A 21,768-nucleotide genomic window follows, 5' to 3' on the forward strand; every position below is an offset into this window, starting at 1 on the left:
AAGGGAGTCATCCGAGGCATAGCCGTAGACGACACCCCGGAGGAGATAGCCGAAAACATCGTGAACCCGTGCAACCCCCTTGCGATGGAGGCGCACAGAATCGGCAATACAACCACGGTGATAGTACTCTTCGCAGGAGAGAAAGTACCGAACTACGTCAAGTATGGCTCGATATTAGTCAGGTGCGGGCTTTACCGCAAGCACTTTGACGTGTGCAGGCAATGCGGCAAGATCGGCCATAGAAGAGACGTATGCCCGAATCCCAACACCAGAGTATGCTTCGGCTGCGGAATCGCGAACCCCAGCGAAGATCACAAACGCGAATGCAAGCCCAAGTGCAGGCTCTGCGGGGGACAGCATCCAACGGGCGAGAGGGAATGCAAGAACAAGTACAAGATGCCGTATGTGCTCAAAAAACGGCAATGGGAACGCAAGATGGAAGCCAGGCAGCAACAACTGGATCCGAAAAGCTTTCCGCCGCTGCGAGAGCTGTCTGCCGAGAGACCCCGCGGAGATTCGAGGCAGCGCTACAGCAGCCGCAAGAGGGACAACAGCAAGTGAGGCAGGAGCGCCAGCCGCCACAGACCATCGCAATCGGGGGAAAGAGTCGCCTGGGCCGAAACAGTCAAGGCAAACATGGCAGAGAAGAGACAACCACCGGCGCAAAACGCCACGAAGAAGTTCCAAGAAGAGAACGGGGTGGTAATAAAAGCCCTAAGAGACGAAAACGAGAAGCTAAAGCAGAGAATCGCCGAACAGGACACAACCATCAAGGAAATCAACGCGAAGCTAACGACATTAATTGCGATGCAGCAAAAGCAGCAGCTGCTGCCGAAGCCCGCACAAGAGAGGAAACAGGAAGAGATAACCGAAGACGAACCAGAAGTCGAGGTGGACCCGAGAGCCACGAAAGCGGCGGGACCGGCTCCCAAGAGGAGAGCCATAGAGGGCGCCAAAGAACGATAGACAATGGAGAGAATCGAAAAACAGGACGACAGACTCGACCGTCTCGAGGCGATCAGCAAGGGAACCAACGAAAGCCTTACTGCACTCGCGCAAACGGTTCAGCAGATGACAACGAACATACAGAGCACGATCCAGAACATGATGGCGCAAACGCAAGCACAGCTGCAGACGCAGATACAGGCACAAATACAAGGTATGGAAGCACAGATCATCGCCAAACTGCAGCAATCATGGACGGGACAGCACGTACAGCAACATCCACACCACCAGTGAGAGACCTCTTGGTCTGGCACTGGAACTGCAACGGCTTTACCGGCAAGAGAGCGGTGCTGAAGCAACACTTGCAGCAACTAACGAGGAAACCAGACGTCATAATGATTCAAGAAACACACAGCGAAGAGACGCCGAGACTGCCGGGCTACCGATCGCACGACAGCCTGCCGAGCAAAAGGGACACGTCCAAGGGCGAGGGCAGAGGGGTCTGCACCTTCGTTCGGAAAGGGATCACCTTCGTGGAACACGAAATGATCGGCAGAAGCGCCATCGAACACTGCACGGTGGAAGTAATCACGGGCAAGAAGAGGAAGGAGAGCACTTTCCTGGTGAACGTCTACAGCAATCCGTCCCACGGACAACAGAAATTCAAGGCACTGCTCCACAAGGCAACTTCAGTCGCGGGGAGCAATACTCTCGTAGTGTGCGGAGACTTTAACGCTCCGAGCCAAGACTGGGGCTACCACAGAACGACGGTCAAGGGGAGAGAGCTGATGCAAGACGCTACCGACGTCGGACTGAACCTAATCACCGATCCGGCCTTTCCCACCAGGATCGGCACATCTGTTACGAGAGACACAACTCCGGACCTTACCTTCGTCAAAACTGACGGAGGATCAAGAGAAGCGAAATGGAGAAACACGGGCCAAGAGCTGGGCAGTGAGCACTACATCGTGGAGGTCATCGTACCGCTCGAAGGCCAAGGCAACACCGGCATAAGGAAGCATCGCATTACGGACTGGGACGCCTTTCGAAAGGCGCTACCCGCGGTGCAAGAGGACATTACGGACATCGAGCAATGGGCGGCCAACGTCGTTGAGACGACGGAAGGAGCCACCAAAGAGCTATAGACGGACGAACGGATAGACAAGATGGACAGTCGGCTGGCCCACCTGATAGAAGCCAAGCAGTCCATAAAGGCGAGGTGGCAGAAGCGACGAACCAACCGAAGTCTAAGGAAGAAGATCGCCGAGCTCAACAGGCAGATCGAGGTTCACTGCAGGGTGCTATGCACCCAACAGTGGAACGAGGCCTGCAACGAAGCCGACGGACAGATGCACAAGGGCAAGACGTGGAACATGCTGCGGCACCTCCTCGACGAAACCAAGACCAAGGGCCACCAACGCAACAACCTGGCCAGGATTCTACACAAGGCAATCTGCGAACACGGGGAAGACGAGGTCAAGCGGCGCTTGGACGCCAAGTACCTGCCGACCACCCCCACGGAAAGACACCCGGATTACCAAGGCAAAGAGAACGAGACGCTAGATCGCGACATCCAGACCTGGGAAGTCAGAGTTGCCCTGCAGGATCTCAATGGAAGGTCTGCCGCGGGTCCCGATCGAGTGACCAACAGAGCGCTCAAGAACCTCAACGAAGCGGCCATCGAAACGCTCACGAACTTCTACAACAAGTGCTGGCAAGAAGGAAGGCTACCCAAGCAATGGAAAGCAGCCAAGACGATCCTCATCCCTAAGCCTGGCAGGCCGCCCAACATAGAGAACCTCAGGCCGATCTCGCTCACTTCGTGCATGGGAAAGGTCCTCGAGCACGTTCTCATGAACAGGTGGCAGCGTTACCTGGAAGAATCGGAGTTTTACCCAAATTCCATCATCGGGTTTCGGAACAAACTCGGGACGCAAGACGCCATGATCTTACTGAAGAACGAGATCATCGACGATACGACGGGCACCAAGGACAACAGAGCCGTACTCGGGCTGGACTTGCAGAGCGCCTTTGATAAAGTGAGGCACTCGGCTATCCTGGCCCAAGTATCCAGGCTAAACATGGACAGGAGGACATACCAGTACATCAAAGACTTCCTGACGGAACGGACCACCGAAATCTGTGCGGGAGACCTGCAGCTCGAAGAGAAGAAGCTGGGCAGCGTCGGAACTCCGCAGGGGTCGGTAATCTCCCCGCTACTTTTCAACCTCGTGATGATCGGGGTGGCCACCCGGCTAGAAAGAGTAGCGGGAGTCCGGCACACCATCTACGCCGACGACGTTACGCTATGGGTACCGGGAGGAAGCGACGGACACATCGAGACAACGCTGCAAGAAGCGGTCAACGCCATCGAGGAGCAGCTGGACGGGTCTGGACTCGTTTGCTCTCCGGCCAAGTCAGAACTGCTGGTGATTCCCCCGAAAGGATCGGGCAGGAAAAGAAAGAACATGGAAGTCAAGTACGAGCGTCCCAAGATCACGGTGAAGACGGCGGGAGGACAAGTAATACCGGAGGTCGAGAAGATTCGAGTAATCGGGCTGCTCATCCAGCGAAACCGAGCCAACGGTGAAACGTTCAACAAGCTCGCGGGCAAAGCGGCTGCGGCAATGAGACTCATCAAGAGGGTGTCCAACAGAAAAGCGGGGATGAAGGAGGAGAGCCTGACTAGGCTCGTTCAATCCTTCGCAGTTAGCCACATAACGTACGTGGCCGCCTTCCACAACTGGAGGCCGAGTGAACGTAACAAGATAGACGCCACCATACGCAAGGCGAATAAGGCGGCACTCGGTCTCCTCGGGGGCACGAGCACCGAAAAATTCATGGCGCTGGGAGTCCACAACACCCTGGACGAAATAGCCGAAGCACAGAGAACGGCGCAACTCGAGCGTCTCTCTGAAACGAGAACCGGAAGACAGATACTGCGGGACCTTGGCCTCGAACCGAGGGAAGGCAAGCAGCAGAAAGACGTACCTATACCAGATAGCATCAACAGAAAGCTCAGGGTCTTCCCGATCCCGAAGAACGTGAACCCCGAGCACAACAGGGAGCGGAGGTTGGCGAGGGCCAGGACTCTCGTAGACCTCCACGCCAGAGAAGAAGGCGCCGCCTACGTGGACGTGGCGGAGTATCGAGGGAACACCAACGCATACGCGGCGGTGGTTGTCGGGGCATCGACGGGTGCAACGAAGACCGCGGTGAGCGTCCGGACTCGAGAAGCGCACAGGGCGGAGGAGGTGGCCATCGCCTTGGCCGTTTCCGACCCCGGATACACTACAGTGTTGTGTGACTCTAGAACGGCAGGGAAGAACTACGCCAAGGGTAGGGTATGTAGTGAGGCCGCGCGCATACTGCGCAAGGCCGAAGACATCGGACGCAAAAGTCCTGTGGTGATAGAGTGGCTTCCGGCCCACATGGGCAGTGACGTGTCGGAACGCGGAAACGTGAACCACAACGAGACGGCCAACTCGGCCGGGCGAGGACTAACTAACCGCGCGGCTGCAAGCACAGCCGACTCGGAGTCTTGGTCGCGGCGCAGTGCCAAGGACAAGATGACCACCTTCAACGAAATAGTGAAATGGTACAGACTGAACAGACAGACTATGCCGCCACCTCACCCGGGGCTTACCCGGAAGGAGGCAGTTACAGACGGGGTCCCTGCTCACCCCGGTGCTAGCTAAGCACATGTGTCCGAGTGTGCACGCGAGCGACATGTGTAGACTGTTTGCAAAGGAGAGAGCCACCGCGGCTCACATCCTTTGGGACTGTAGCGTAAATCCGCGCGAAGCCAGTGAGAAGACGACGATCCCGCCGCAGCTAGAGGCTGCAACGAGGAGCTGTGATCAAGAGACAAAACTCAAGGCCGTCCAGCAGGTCTCGGCAGCTCTAGAGAGGCAGCGATCGAGCGAAACCGAGGAGAGGGGGGCAGCACCCAAATGAAGGGGGCGGCGGCCCTCTCGAACCCGCGGAAGTAGCGAGGGACGTAACAAGACCTCAAGGAGCACAACGCACGAGACTGACGTAGTGGCCGCGTCACGGTAAAAGCTTGTCCTCCCTGCTTGGAGGGAGCCTAACCGATTCTGCAGGCATTTTAAATAAAAGTTGTTCTCTCTCTCTCTCTCCCCCATTTGCTCTTCATTTATCTGCTTGTAGCCAACGGGGGTCTCGGTTCTGGAAGTCTTGAAGGCATAGGTAGTGTAAGAGGGCTCTAGCAAAGCTTTCGCTCTGGCTCTTGATCACGTTCTACGAGACGCTGGCGGCAACAGAAGGACGTTCCACGTCCATCGCTATGATTGAGGGCGGCGCTGGTGAACACTCACAAGGTTCGTTTGCAGACAACGTAAATACCGAAGAAAGTAGCAGGTGGGATAGCGGCTGATGTAGCTCAGTTGGAAGAGCACCGGACGCGACATTCGGAGGTCGTGGGTTCGGTTCCCACCATCGGCACGTTTGTCTTTCAGTCTACTTTGTCTTTATCTTTCCCCTAAACAGATTACATTATTAGTTTAAGTGATTACCGAAGTAAAAAAAAGACAAAGTACCATCCCCAATGCTTTCCCTGGCCGGCCGACTGTTGACTTCTTTTCTTCATGTATTATATCGAGCACCCCCATTTGCCCTTCATTTATCTGCTTGCAGCCTACGGGAGTCTCGGTTCTGGCAGTCTTGAAGCCATAGTTTGCGTAAGAGGGTTCTAGCAAAGCTTTCGCACTAGCTCATGATCACGTTCTACTTGACGCTGGCGGCAGCAGAAGGACGTTCCACGTCCACCGCTATGGTTGCGGGCGGCGCTGGTGAACACTCTCAAGTTTCGTATGCAGACAAAGCTAATACGCAAGAAAGTAGCAGGTGGGACAGCGGCTGATGTGGCTCAGTTGGAAGAGCACCGGACGCGATATTCGGAGGTCATGGGTTCGGTTCCCACCATCGGCACGTTTGTCTTTCCTTCTTTTTGTGTTTATCTTTCCCCTAAACAGATTACATTATTATTTTAAGTAATTACCGAAGTAAAATAAAAAACAAGGTACCATCCCCTATGCTTCCCTTGGCCTCGTCGACTGTCGACTTCTTTTCTTCATGTATTATATCGAGTAATCCCATTTGCCCTTTATTTATCTGCTTGTAGCCTATGGGGGCCTCGGTTCTGGCAGTCGTGTAGCCATAGGTAGCGTAAGAGGGTTCTAGCAAAGCTATTTCCCTCGCTCTTGATCACGTTCTATGTGATGCTGGCGGTAACTTCCACGTCCACCGCTATGGTTGAGGGCGGTGCTGGTGAATACTCTCAAGGTTCGCATACAGACAACGTTTTTACCCAAGAAAGTAGCAGGTGGGACAGCGGCCGATGTAGCTCAGTTAGAAGAGCACCGGACGCGATTTTCGGAGGTCATGGGTTGGGTTCCTACCATCGGCACGTTTGTTTTTCCTTCTACTTTGTGTTTATTTTTCCCCAAAACAGATTACATTACTAGTTTAAGTGATTACCGAAGTAAAAAAAAAAGACAAAGTACCATCCCCAATGCTTTCCTTGGCCTCGTCGACTGTTTACTTCTTTTCTTCATGTATTATATCGAGTACCTCCATTTGCCCTTCATTTATCTGCTTGTAGCCTTCGGGGGTCTGGTATCTGGCAGTCTTGAAGCCATAGGTTGCATAAGAGGGTTCTAGCAGAGCTTTGGCCCTCGCTCTTGATCACGTTCTACGTGAGGCTGGCGGTAACAGAAGGGCGTTCCAGGTACACCGCTATGGTTGAGGGCGGCGCTGGTGAACGCTCTCAAGGTTAGTTTACAGAGAATGTTAATACCAAAGAAAGTATCAGGTGGGATTGCGGCCGATGTAGCTCAGATGGAAAAGCACCGGACGCGACATTCGGAGGTCATGGGTTCGGCTCCCCACCATCGGCACATTTGTCTTTCCTTCTACTTTGTGTTTATCTTTCCCCCAAACAGATTACATTACTAGTTTAGGTGATTACCAAAGTAAAGAAAAGACAAAATATCATCCCCAATGCTTTCGTTGGCCTCGCTGACTGGTATGCTTCTTTCTTTCATGTAAGATATCAAGTACCCCCATTTGCCCTTCATTTATCTGCTTGTAGCCTACGGGGGTCTCGGTTCTGGCAGTCGTGAAGCCATAGGTAGCTTAAGAGGGTTCTAGCACAGCTTTCGCCCTCGCTCTTGATCACGTTCTACGTGACGCTGGCGGTAACAGAAGGACGTTCCACGTCCACCGCTATGGTTGAGGGCGACGTTAGTGAACACTCTCAAGTTTCATATACAGACAATGTTATTACCCAAGAAAGTAGCAGGTGGGACAGCGGCCGATGTAGCTCAGTTAGAAGAGCACCGGACGCGACATTCGGAGGTCGTGGGTTTGGTTCCTACCGTCGGCACGTTTGTTTTTCCTTCTACTTTGTGTTTATCTTTCCCCTAAACAGATTACATTACTAGTTTAAGTGATTACCGAAGTAAAAAAAGACAAAGTACCATCGCCAATGCTTTCCTTGGCCTCGTCGACTGTTTACTTCTTTTCTTCATGTATTATATCGAGTACCCCCATTTGCCCTTCATTTATCTGCTTGTAGCCTATGGGGTCTCGGTTCTGGCAGTCTTGAAGCCATAGGTAGTGTAAGAGGGTTCTAGCAAAGCTGTCGCCCTCGCTCTTGATCACGTGCTACGTGACGCTGGCGCTAACAAAAGGACGTTCCACGTCCACCGCTAAGCTTGAGGGCGGCGCTGGTGAACACACTCAAGATTCGTATACAGACAACGTTAATACCCAAGAAAGTAGCAGGTGGGACAGCGGCTGATGCAGCTCAGTTGGAAGAACACCGGACGCGATATTCGGAGGTCGTGGGTTCGGTTCTCACCTTCGGCACGTTTGTCTTTATCTTTCCCCTAAACAGATTACAATATTAGTTTAAGTGATTACCGAAGTAAAAAAAAGACAAAGTATCATCCCCAATGCTTTCCTTGGCCTCGCCGACTGTTGGCTTCTTTCCTTCATATATTTCATCGAGTACCCCCATTTGCCCTTCATTTATCTGCTTGTAGCCTACGGGGGTCTCGGTTCTGGCAGTCTTGAAGCCATAGGTAGTGTGTAAGAGGGTTCTAGCAAAGCTTTCGCCCTCGCTCTTGATCCCGTTCTACGTGACGCTGGCGGTAACAGAAGGACGTTCCACGTCCACCGCGATGGTTGAGGGCGGCGTTAGTGAACACTCTCAAGTTTCGTATAGAGACAATGTTATTACCCAAGAAAGTAGCAGGTGGGACAGCAGCCGATGTAGCTCAGTTGGAAGAGCACCGGACGCGACATTCGGAGGTCATGGGTTCGGTTCCCACCATCGGCACATTTGTTTTTACTTCTACTTTGTGTTTATCTTTCCCCTAAACAGATTACATTACTAGTTTAAGTGATTACCGAAGTAAAAAAAAGACAAAGTACCATCCCCATTGCTTTCCTTGGCCTCGTCGACTGTTTACTTCTTTTCTTCATGTATTATATCGAGTACCCCCATTTGCCCTTCATTTATCTGCTTGTAGCCTATGGGGGTCTCGGTTCTGGCAGTCTTGAAGCCATAGGTAGTGTAACGGGGTTCTAGCAAAGCTTTCGCCCTCGCTCTTGATCACGTGCTACGTGACGCTGGCGGTAACAGAAGGACGTTCCACGTCCACCGCAAAGCTTGAGGGCGGCGCTGGTGAACACACTCAAGATTCGTATACAGACAACGTTAATACCCAAGAAAGGAGCAGGTGGGACAGCGGCTGATGCAGCTTTGTTGGAAGAACACCGGACGCGATATTCGGAGGTCATGGGTTCGGTTCTCACCATCGGCACGTTTGTCTTTATCTTCCCCTAAACAGATTACATTATTAGTTTAAGTGATTACCGAAATAAAAAAAAGACAAAGTATCATCCCCAATGCTTTCCTTGGCCTCGCCGACTGTTGGCTTCTTTCCTTCATTTATTATATCGAGTACCCCCATTTGCCCTTCATTTATCTGCTCGTAGCCTACAGGGGTCTCGGTTCTGGCAGTCTTGAAGTCATAGGTAGCGTAAGAGGGTTCTAGAAAAGCTTTCACAGTCGCTCTTGATTACGTTCTATGTGATGCTGGCGGTAACGTCCACGTCCACCGCTATGATTGAGGGCGGTGCTGGTGAACACTCTCAAGGTTCGTATACAGACAACGTTTTTACCCAAGAAAGTAGCATGTGGGACAGCGGCCGATGTAGCTCAGTTAGAGCACCGGACACGATTTTCGGAGGTCGTGGGTTAGGTTCCTACCGTCGGCACGTTTGTTTTTCCTTCTACTTTGTGTTTATTTTTCCCCTAAACAGATTACATTACTAGTTTATGTGATTACCGAAGTAAAAAAAAGACAAAGTACCATCCCCAATGCTTTCCTTGGCATCGTCGACTGTTTACTTCTTTTCTTCATGTATTATATCGAGTACCCTCATTTGCCCTTCATTTATCTGCTTGTAGCCTTCGGGGGTCTGGTATCTGGCAGTCTTGAAGCCATAGGTAGCATAAGAGGGTTCTAGCAGAGCTTTGGCCCTCGCTCTTGATCCCGTTCTACGTGACGCTAGCGGTAACAGAAGGACGTTCCACGTCCACCGCGATGGTTGAGGGCGGCGTTAGTGAACACTCTCAAGTTTCGTATGGAGACAATGTTATTACTCAAGAAAGTAGCAGGTGGGACAGCAGCCGATGTAGCTCAGTTGGAAGAGCACCGGACGCGACATTCGGAGGTCATGGGTTCGGTTCCCACCATCGGCACATTTGTTTTTACTTCTACTTTGTGTTTATCTTTCCCCTAAACAGATTACATTACTAGTTAATGTGATTACCGAAGTAAAAAAAAGACAAAGTACCATCCCCAATGCTTTCCTTGGCCTCGTCGACTGTTTACTTCTTTTCTTCATGTATTATATCGAGTACCCCCATTTTCCCTTCATTTATCTACTTGTAGCCTTCGGGGGTCTGGGATCTGGCAGTCTTGAAGCCATAGGTAGCGTAAGAGGCTTCTAGCACCGCTTTCGCCCTCGCTCTTGATGACGATCTACGTGACGCTGGCGGTAACAGAAGGACGTTCCACGTCCACTGCCATGGTTGTGGGCGGCGCTGGTGAACACTTTCAAAGTTCGTATACAGAAAAAGCTAATACCCAAGAAAGTAGCAGGTGGGATTGCGGCCGATGTAGCTCAGTTAGAAGAGCACCGGACACGATATTCGGAGATTGTGGGCTTGGTTCCCACCATCGGCACGTTTGTTTTTCCTTCCACTATTTGTTTATCTTTCCCCTAAACAGATTACATTACTAGTTTAAGTGATTACCGAAGTAAAATAAAGACAAAGTACCATCCCCAAGGCTTTCCTTGGCCTCGTCGACTGTTTACTTCTTTTCTTCATGTATTATATCGAGTACCCCCGTTTGCCCTTCATTTATCTGCTTGTAGCCTTCGGGTGTCTGGGATCTGGCAAACTTGAAGCCATAGGTAGCATAAGAGGGTTCTAGCAGAGCTTATGCCCTCGATCTTGATCACGTTCTACGTGACGCTGGCGGTAAAAGAAGGACGTTCCACGTCCACCGGTATGGTTGAGGGCGGCGCTGGTGAACGCTCTCAAGGTTCGTTTAGAGACAACGTTAATACCGAAGAAAGTATCAGGTAGGATTGAGGCTGACATGGCTCAGTTCGAAGAGCACCGGACGCGACATTCGGAGGTCATGGGTTCGGTTCCCACCATCGGCACGTTTGTTTTTCCTTCTACTTTGTGTTTATCTTTCCCCTAAACAGATTACATTACTAGTTTAAGTGATTACCGAAGTAAAAAAATGACAAAGTATCATGCGCAATGCTTTCCCCGGCCTCGCCGACTGTTGAATTCTATTCTTCATGTATTATATCGAGTACCCCCATTTGCCCTTCATTTATCTGCTTGTAGCCTACGGGGGTCTCGGATTTGGCAGTCATGAAGCCAAAAGTAGCGTAAGGGGGTTCTAACAAAGCTTTCGCCCTCGCTCTTGATCGCGTTCTACGTGACGCTGGCGGTAACAGAAGGACGTTCCGCGTCCATCGCTATGGTTGAGGGCGGCGCTGGAGAACACTTTCAAGGTTCGTATACATAAAAAGCTAATACCCAAGAAAGTAGCAGGTGGGACAGCGGCTGATGTGGCTCAGTTGGAAGAGCACTGGACGCGATATTCGGAGGTCGTGGGTTCGGTTCCCACCATCGGCACGTTTGTCTTTCCTTCTTTTTTGTGTTTATCTTTCCCCTAAACAGATTACATTATTATTTTAAGTGATTACCGAAGTAAAATAAAAGACAAAGTACCATCCCCTATGCTTTCCTTGGCCTCGTCGACTGTCGACTTCTTTTCTTCATGTATTATATCGAGTAATCCCATTTGCCCTTAATTTATCTGCTTGTAGCCTATGGGGGTCTCGGTTCTGGCAGTCGTGTAGCCATAGGTAGCGTAAGAGGGTTCTAGCAAAGCTATTTCCCTTGCTCTTGATCACGTTCTATGTGATGCTGGCGGTAACTTCCACGTCCACCGCTATGATTGAGGGCGGTGCTGGTGAACACTCTCAAGGTTCGTATACAGACAACGTTTTTACCCAAGAAAGTAGCAGGTGGGACAGCGGGCGATGTAGCTCAGTTAGAAGAGCACCGGACGCAATTTTCGGAGGTCATGGGTTGGGTTCCTACCATCGGCACGTTTGTTTTTCCTTCTACTTTGTGTTTATTTTTCCCCTAAACAGATTACATTACTAGTTTAAGTTATTACCGAAGTAAAAAAAAAGACAAAGTACCATCCCCAATGCTTTCCTTGGCCTCGTCGACTGTTTACTTCTTTTCTTCATGTATTATATCGAGTACCTCCATTTGCCCTTCATTTATCTGCTTGTAGCCTTCGGGAGTCTGGTATCTCGCAGTCTTGAAGCCATAGGTAGCATAAGAGGGTTCTAGCAGAGCTTTGGCCCTCGCTCTTGATCACGTTCTACGTGAGGCTGGCGGTAACAGAAGGACGTTCCAGGTACACCGCTATGGTTGAGGGCGGCGCTGGTGAACGCTCTCAAGGTTCGTTTACAGAGAATGTTAATACTGAAGAAAGTATCAGGTGGGATTGCGGCCGATGTAGCTCAGATGGAAGAGCACCGGACGCGACATTCGGAGGTCATGGGTTCGGTTCCCCACCATCGGCACGTTTGCATTTCCTTCTACTTTTTGCTTATCTTTCCCCTAAACAGATTACATTATTAGTTTAAGTGATTAGCGAAGTAAAAAAAAAGACAAAGTACTATCCCCAATGCTTTCCTTGGCCTCGTCGACTGTTTACTTCTTTTCTTCATGTATTATATGGAGCACCCCCATTTGCCCTTCATTTATCTGCTTGTAGCCTTCGGGGGTCTGGCATCTGGCAGTCTTGAAGCCATAGGTAGCATAAGAGGGTTCTAGCACAGCTTTCGCCCTGGCTCTTGATCACGTTCTACGTGAGGCTGGCGGTAACAGAAGGACGTTCCAGGTACACCGCTATGTTTGTGTGCGGCGCTGGTGAACACTCTCAAGGTTCGTATACAGAAAAACCTAATACCCAAGAAAGTAGCCGGTGGGACTGCGGCCGATGTAGCTCAGTTGGAAGAGCACCGGACTCGATATATGGAGGTCGTGGGTTCGGTTCCCACCATCGGCACATTTGTCTTTCCTTCTACTTTGTGTTTATCTTTCCCCTAAACAGATTTCATTACTAGTTTAGGTGATTACCAAAGTAAAGTAAAGACAAAATATCATCCCCAATGCTTTCCTTGGCCTCGCTGACTGGTATGCTGCTTTCTTTCATGTATGATATCAAGTACCCCCATTTGCCCTTCATTTATCTGCTTGTAGCCTACGGGGTCTCGGTTCTGGCAGTCTTGAAGCCATAGGTAGCTTAAGAGGGTTCTAGCACAGCTTTCGCCCTCGCTCTTGATCACGTTCTACGTGAGGCTGGCGATAACAGAAGGACGTTCCAGGTACACCGCTATGGTTGAGGGCGGCGCTGGTGAACGCTCTCAAGGTTCGTATACAGAAAAAGCTAATACCCAAGAAAGTAGCAGGTAGGATTGCGGCCGATGTGGCTCAGTTCGAAGAGCACCGGACGCGACATTCGGAGATCGTGGGTTCGGTTCCCACCATCCGCACATTTGCTTTTCCTTCTACGTTTTGTTTATCTTTCCCCTAAACAGATTACATTATTAGTTTAAGTGATTACCGAAGTAAAAAAAAGACAAAGTACCATCCCCAATGCTTTCCTTGGCCTCGTCGACTGTTTACTTCTTTTCTTCATGTATTATATCGAGTAACCCCATTTGCCCTTCATTTATCTGCTTGTAGCCTTCGGGGGTCTGGGATCTGGCAGTCTTGAAGCCATAGGTAGCGTAAGAGGGTTCTAGCACAGCTTTCGCCCTCGCTCTTGATCACGATCTACGTGACGTTGGCGGTAACAGAAGGACGTTCCACGTCCACCGCTATTGTTGTGGGCGGCGTTCGTGAACACTCTCAAAGTTCGTATACAGAAAAAGGTAATACCCAAGAAAGTAGCAGGTGGGACTGCGGCCGATGTAGCCAGTTCGAAGTGCACCGGACACTATATTCGGAGATCGTGGGTTCGGTTCCCACCATCGGCACATTTGTGTTTACTCTCAAAGTTCGTATACAGAAAAAGGTAATACCAAAGAAAGTAGCAGGTGGGACTGCGGCCGATGTAGCCAGTTCGAAGAGCACCGGACACTATATTCGGAGATCGTGGGTTCGGTTCCCACCATCGGCACATTTGTGTTTCCTTCCACTTTGTGTTGATCTTTCCCCTAAAGAGATTACATTACTAGTTTAGGTGATTGATTACCAAAGTAAGAAAAAGACAAAGTATCATCCCCAATTTTTTCCTTGGCCTCGCCGACTGTAGGCTTCTTTCTTTCATGTATTATATCAAGTACCCCCATTTGCCCTTCATTTATCTGCTTGTTGCCTACGGGTGTCTCGGTTCTGGCAGTCTTGAAGCTATAGTTAGTGGAAGAGGGTTCTAGCAAAGCTTTCGCCCTCGCTCTTGATCACGTTCTACGTGACGCTGGCGGTAACAGAAGGACGTTCCACGTCCACCGCTATAGTTGAGGGCGGCGCTAGTGAACACTCTCACGGTTCGTATACAGAAAAAGTTAATACACAAGAAAGTAGCAGGTGGGATAGGGGCCGATGTAGCTCAGTTGGAAGAGCACTGGACGCGACATTGGGAGGTGATAGGTTCGGTTCCCATCATCGGCACGTTTGTTTTTACTTCTACTTTGTGTTTATCTTTCCCCTAAACAGATTACATTACTAGTTTTAGTGATTACCGAAGTAAAAAAAGAAAAAATACCCTCGCCACTGCTTTCCTTGGCCTCGCCGACTGTTGACTTCTTTTCTTGATGTATTATTTCGAGTACCACCATTTGCCCTTCATTTATCTGCTTGTACCCTACGGGGGTCTTGGTTCTGGCAGTCTTGAAGCCATAGGTAGTGTAAGAGGGTTCTAGCAAAGCTTTCGCCCTCGCTCTTGATCACGTTTTATGTGACGCTGGCGGTAACAGCAGGACGTTCCACGTCCACCGCTATGGTTGAGGGCGGCGCTGGTGAACACTGTCAAGGTTCGTATACAGACAACGTTAATACCCAAGAAAGTAGCAGGTGGGACAACGGCGATGTAGCTTAGTTGGAAGAGCACCGGACACGATATTCGGAGGTCGTGGGTTCGGTTCCCACCATCGGAACATTTGTCTTTTCTTCTACTTAGTATTTATCTTTCCTCCTAAACAGATTACATTATTAGTTTAGGGGATTGCCGAAGCAAACAAAGAAAAAAGTACCCTCGCCAATGCTTTCCTTGGCCTCGTCGACTGTTTACTTCATTTCTTCATGTATCATATCGAGTACCCCCATTTTCCCTTCATTTATCTGCTTGTACCCTACGGGGGTCTTGGTTCTGGCAGTCTTGAAGCCATAGGTAGCGTAAGATGGTTCTAGCACTGCTTTCGCCCTCGCTCTTGATGACGATCTATGTGAAGCTGGTGGTAACAGAAGGACGTTCCACGTCCACCGCTATGGTTGTGGGCGGCGCTGGTGAACACTCTCAAAGTTCGTATACAGAAAAAGCTAATACCCAAGAAAGTAGCAGGTGGGACTGCGGCCGATGTAGCTCAGTTGGAAGAGCACCGGACACGATATTCGGAGATTGTGGGCTCGGTTCCCACCATCGGCACGTTTGTTTTTCCTTCCACTTTTTGTTTATCTTTCCCCTAAACAGATTACATTACTAGTTTAAGTGATTACCGAAGTAAAATAAAGACAAAGTACCATCCCCAATGCTTTCCTTGGCCTCGTCGACTGTTTACTTCATTTCTTCATGTATTATAACGAGTACCCCCATTTTCCCTTCATTTATCTGCTTGTAGCCTTCGGGGGTATGGGATCTGGCAGTCTTGAAGCCATAGGTTGCGTAAGAGGGTTCTAGCAAAGCTTTCGCCGTCGCTCTTGATCACGTGCTACGTGACGCTGGCGGTAACAAAAGGACGTTCCACGTCCACCGCTAAGCTTGAGGGCGGCGCTGGTGAACACACTCAAGATTCGTATACAGACAACGTTAATAACCAAGAAAGGAGCAGGTGGGACAGCGGCTGATGCAGCTCAGTTGGAAGAACACCGGACGCGATATTCGGAGGTCGTGCGTTCGGTTCTCACCATCGGTACGTTTGTCTTTATCTTTCCCCTAAAAAGATTACATTATTAGTTTAAGTGATTACCGAAGTAAAAAAAAAAGACAAAGTACCATCCCCAATGCTTTCCCTCGTCTCGCCGACTGTTGACTTCTATTCTTGTATTCTATCGACTACCCCCATTTGCCCTTCATTTATCTGCTTGTAGCCTACGGGGGTCTCGGATTTGGCAGTCTTCAAGCCAAAGGTAGCGTAAGGGGGTTCTAGCAAAGCTTTCGCCCTCGCTCTTTACCACGTTCTACGTGACGCTGGCGGTAACAGAAGGACGTTCCGCGTCCACCGCTATGGTTGAGGGCGGCGCTGGAGAACACTCTGAAGGTACGTATACAGAAAAAGCTAATACCCAAGAAAGTAGCAGGTGGGACAGCGGCTGATGTGGCTCAGTTGGAAGAGCACCGGACGCGGTATTCGGAGGTCGTGGGTTCGGTTCCCACCATCGGCACATTTGTCTTTTCTTTTACTTTGTGTTTATTTTTCCCCTGAACAGATTACATTACTAGTTTAGGTGATTACCGAAGTAAAAAAAAGACAAAGTACCATCCCCAATGCTTTCCTTGGCTCGTCGACTGTTTACTTCTTTTCTTCATGTATTATATCGAGTACCCCCATTTGCCCTTCATTTACCTGCTTGTAGCCTATGGGGGTCTCGGTTCTGGCAGTCTTGAAGCCATAGGTAGTGTAAGAGGGTTCTAGCGAAGCTTTCGCCCTCGCTCTTGATCACGTGCTACGTGACGCTGGCGGTAACAAAAGGACGTTCCACGTCCACCGCTAAGCTTGAGGGCGGCGCTGGTGAACACACTCAAGATTCGTATACAGACAACGTTAATACCCAAGAAAGTAGCAGGTGGGACAGCGGCTGATGCAGCTCAGTTGGAAGAACACCGGACTCGATATTCGGAGGTCCTGGGTTCGGTTCTCACCATCGGCACGTTTGTCTTTCCTTCTTTTTTGTGTTTATCTTTCCCCTAAACAGATTACATTATTATTTTAAGTGATTACCGAAGTAAAATAAAAGACAAAGTACCATCCCCTATGCTTTCCTTGGCCTCGTCGACTGTCGACTTCTTTTCTTCATGTATTATATCGAGTAACCCAATTTGCCCTTTATTATCTGCTCGTAGCCTATGGGGGTCTCGGTTCTGGCAGCCGTGTAGCCATAGGTACCGTAAGAGGGTTCTAGCAAAGCTATTTCCCTCGCTCTTGATCACGTTCTATGTGATGCTGGCGGTAACTTCCACGTCCACCGCTATGATTGAGGGCGGTGCTGGTGAACACTCTCAAGGTTCGCATACAGACAACGTTTTTACCCAAGAAAGTAGCAGGTGGGACAGCGGCCGATGTAGCTCAGTTAGAAGAGCACCGGACGCGATTTTCGGAGGTCATGGGTTGGGTTCCTACCATCGGCATGTTTGTTTTTCCTTCTACTTTGTGTTTATTTTTCCCCTAAACAGATTACATTACTAGTTTAAGTGATTACCGAAGTAAAAAAAAAGACAAAGTACCATCCCCAATGCTTTCCTTGGCCTCGTCGACTGTTTACTTCTTTTCTTCATGTATTATATCGAGTACCTTCATTTGCCCTTCATTTATCTGCTTGTAGCCTTCGGGGGTCTGGTATCTGGCAGTCTTGAAGCCATAGGTAGCATAAGAGGGTTCTAGCAGAGCTTTGGCCCTCGCTCTTGATCACGTTCTATGTGAGGCTGGCGGTAACAGAAGGACGTTCCAGGTACACTGCTATGGTTGAGGGCGGCGCTGGTGAACGCTCTCAAGGTTCGTTTAAAGAGAATGTTAATACCGAAGAAAGTATCAGGTGGGATTGCGGCCGATGTAGCTCAGATGGAAGAGCACAGGACGCGACATTCGGAGGTCATGGGTTTGGTTCCCCACCATCGGCAGATTTGTCTTTCCTTCTACTTTGTGTTTATCTTTCCCCTTTACAGATTACATTACTAGTTTAGGTGATTACCAAAGTAAAGAAAAGACAAAATATCATCCCCAATGCTTTCCTTGGCCTCGCTGACTGGTATGCTTCTTTCTTTCATGTATGATATCAAGTACCCCCATTCGCCCTTCATTTATCTGCTTGTAGCCTACGGGGGTCTCGGTTCTGGCAGTCTTGAAGCCATAGGTAGCTTAAGAGGGTTCTAGCAAAGCTTTCGCCCTCGCTCTTGATCACGTTCTACGTGACACTGGCGGTAACAGAAGTAGGTTCCACGTCCACCGCTATGGTTGAGGGCGGCGTTGGTGCACACTCTCAAGTTTCGCATAGAGACAATGTTATTACCCAAGAAAGTAGCATGTGGGTCAGCGGCCGATGAAGCTCAGTTGGAAGAGCACCGGACGCCATATTCGGAGGTCATGGGTTCGGTTCCCACCATCGGCACATTTGTTTTTCCTTCTACGTTGTGTTTATCTTTCCCCTAAACAGATTACATTACTAGTTTAAGTGATTACCGAAGTAAAAAAATGGCAAAGTACCATGCGCAATGCTTTCCCCGGCCTCGCCGACTGTTGAATTCTATTCTTCATGTATTATATCGAGTACCCCCATTTGCCCTTCATTTATCTGCTTGTAGCCTACGGGAGTCTCGGATTTGGCAGTCTTGAAGCCAAAAGTAGCGTAAGGGGGTTCTAGCAAAGCTTTCGCCCTCGCTCTTGATCACGTGCTACGTGACGCTGGCGGTAACAAAAGGACGTTCCACGTCCACCGCTAAGCTTGAGGGCGGCGCTGGTGAACACTCTCAAGATTCGTATACAGACAACGTTAATACCCAAGAAAGTAGCAGGTGGGACAGCGGCTGATGCAGCTCAGTTGGAAGAGCACCGGACGCGACATTCGGAGGTGATGGGTTCGGGTCCCACCATCGGCACATTTGTTTTTCCTTCTACTTTGTGTTTATCTTTCCCCTAAACAGATTACATTACTAGTTTAAGTGATTACCGGAGTAAAAAAAAGACAAAGTACCATCCCCAATGCTTTCCTTGGCCTCGTCGACTGTTTACTTCTTTTCTTCATGTATTATATCGAGTACCCCCATTTGCCCTTCATTTATCTGCTTGTAGCCTATGGGGGTCTCGGTTCTGGCAGTCTTGAAGCCATAGGTAGTGTAAGAGGGTTCTAGCGAAGCTTTCGCCCTCGCTCTTGATCACGTGCTACGTGACGCTGGCGGTAACAAAAGGACGTTCCACGTCCACCGCTAAGCTTGAGGGCGGCGCTGGTGAACACTCTCAAGATTCGTATACAGACAACGTTAATACCCAAGAAAGTAGCAGGTGGGACAGCGGCTGATGCAGCTCAGTTGGAAGAACACCGGACTCGATATTCGGAGGTCCTGGGTTCGGTTCTCACCATCGGCACGTTTGTCGTTATCTTTCCCCTAAACAGATTACATTATTAGTTTAAGTGATTACCGAAGTAAAATAAAAGACAAAGTACCATCCCCTGTGCTTTCCTTGGCCTCGTCGACTGTCGACTTTTCTTCATGTATTATATCGAGTAATCCCATTTGCCCTTTGTTTATCTGCTTGTAGCCTATGGGGGTCTCGGTACTGGCAGTCGTGTAGCCATAGGTAGCGTAAGAGGGTTCTAGCAAAGCTATTTCCCTCGCTCTTGATCACGTTCTATGTGATGCTGGCGGTAACTTCCACGTCCGCCGCTATGATTGAGGGCGGTGCTGGTGAACACTCTCAAGGTTCGCATACAGACAACGTTTTTACCCAAGAAAGTAGCAGGTGGGACAGCGGCCGATGTAGCTCAGTTAGAAGAGCACCGGACGCGATTTTCGGAGGTCATGGGTTGGGTTCCTACCATCGGCACGTTTGTTTTTCCTTCTACTTTGTGTTTATCTTTCCCCTAAAGAGATTACATTACTAGTTTAGGGGATTACCAAAGTAAGAAAAAAGACAAAGTATCATCCCCAATTTTTTCCTTGGCCTCGCCGACTGTTGGCTTCTTTCTTTCATGTATTATATCAAGTACCCCCATTTGCCCTTCATTTATCTGCTTGTAGCCTACGGGTGTCTCGGTTCTGGCAGTCTTGAATCTATATTTAGTGGAAGAGGGTTCTAGCAAAGCTTTCGCCCTCGCTCTTGATCACGTTCTACGTGACGCTGGCGGTAACAGAAGGACGTTCCACGTCCACCGCTATAGTTGAGGGCGGCGCTAGTGAACACTCTCACGGTTCGTATACAGAAAAAGTTAATACACAAGAAAGTAGCAGGTGGGATAGCGGCCGATGTAGCTCAGTTGGAAGAGCACCGGACGCGACATTCGGAGGTGATAGGTTCGGTTCCCATCATCGGCACGTTTGTTTTTACTTCTACTTTGTGTTTATCTTTCCCCTAAACAGATTACATTACTAGTTTTAGTGATTACCGAAGTAAACAAAGAAAAAAGTACCCTCGCCAATGCTTTCCTTGGCCTCGCCGACTGTTTACTTCTTTTCTTCATGTATTATGTCGAGTACCCCCATTTGCCCTTCATTTATCTGCTTGTAGCCTACGGGGGTCTCGGTTCTGGCAGTCTTGAAGCACTAGGTAGCTTAAGAGGGTTCTAGCAAAGCTTTCGCCCTCGCTCTTGATCCCGTTCTACGTGACTCTGGCGGTAACAGAAGGACGTTCCACGTCCACCGCTATGGTTGAGGGCGGCGTTAGTGAACACTCTCAAGTTTCGTATAGAGACAATGTTATTACCCAAGAAAGTAGCAGGTGGGACACCAGCCGATGTAGCTCAGTTGGAAAAGCACCGGACGCGACATTCGGAGGTCAAGGGTTCGGTTCCCACCATCGGCACATTTGTTTTTACTTCTACTTTGTGTTTATCTTTCCCCTAAACAGATTACATTATTAGTTTCAGTGATTACCGAAATAAAAAAAAAGACAAAGTATCATCCCCAATGCTTTCCTTGGCCTCGTCGACTGTTTACTTCTTTTCTTCATGTATTATATCGAGTACCCCCATTTGCCCTTCATTTATCTGCTTGTAGCCTTCGGGGGTCTGGTATCTGGCAGTCTTGAAGCCATAGGTAGCATAAGAGGGTTCAAGCAGAGCTTTGGCCCTCGATCTTGATCACGTTCTACGTGACGCTGGCGGTAACAAAATGACGTTCCACGTCCACCGCTATGGTTGAGGGCGGCGCTGGTGAACGCTCTCAAGGTTCGTTTAGAGACAACATTAATACCGAAGAAAGTATCAGGTAGGATTGAGGCTGATGTGGCTCAGTTCGAAGAGCACCGGACGCGACATTCGGAGGTCATGGGTTCGGTTTCCACCATCGGCACGTTTGTTTTTCCTTCTACTTTTTGTTTATCTTTCCCCTAAACAGATTACATTATTAGTTTAAGGGATTACCGAAGTAAAAAAAAGACAAAGTACCAGCCCCAATGCTTTCCTTGGCCTCGTCGACTGTTTACTACATTTCTTCATGTATTATATCGAGTACCCCCATTTTCCCTTCATTTATCTGCATGTAGCCTTCGGGGGTCCGGGATCTGGCAGTCTTGAAGCCATAGGTAGCGTAAGAGGGTTCTAGCACCGCTTTCGCGCTCGCTCTTGATGACGATCTACGTGACCCTGGCGGTAACAGAAGGACGTTCCACGTCCACCGCTATGGTTGTGGGCGGCGCTGGTGAACACTTTCAAAGTTCGTACACAGAAAAAGCTAATGCCCAAGAAAGAAGCAGGTGGGACTGCGGCCGATGTAGCTCAGTTGGAAGAGCACCGGACACGATATTCCGAGATTGTGGGCTCGGTTCCCACCATCGGCACGTTTGTTTTTCCTTCCACTTTTTGTTTATCTTTCCCCTAAACAGAATACATTACTAGTTTAAGTGATTACCGAAGTAAAATAAAGACAAAGTACCATCCCCAAGGCTTTCCTTGGCCTCGTCGACTGTTTACTTCTTTTCTTCATGTATTATATCCAGTACCCCCGTTTGCCCTTCATTTATCTGCTTGTAGCCTTCGGGGGTCTGGGATCTGGCAGACTTGAAGCCATAGGTAGCATAAGAGGGTTCTAG

The 21,768-nt window shown here is 49.5% G+C and overlaps 1 non-coding gene across 1 annotated transcript; it reads left to right on the forward strand.

Annotated features, from left to right (window-relative positions):
• Positions 1-16,119: 16,119 nt before the first annotated feature.
• TRNAP-CGG (transfer RNA proline (anticodon CGG)) lies at positions 16,120-16,192 on the forward strand. The gene has a single exon. It is a non-coding gene; the product is annotated as a tRNA-Pro (tRNA).
• Positions 16,193-21,768: the final 5,576 nt, after the last annotated feature.

The sequence above is a fragment of the Amblyomma maculatum genome, chromosome 7, assembly GCF_055883805.1.
Source record: "Amblyomma maculatum isolate TAMU_Amacu chromosome 7, ASM5588380v1, whole genome shotgun sequence".
In the NCBI taxonomy this organism is placed as follows: domain Eukaryota; kingdom Metazoa; phylum Arthropoda; class Arachnida; order Ixodida; family Ixodidae; genus Amblyomma; species Amblyomma maculatum.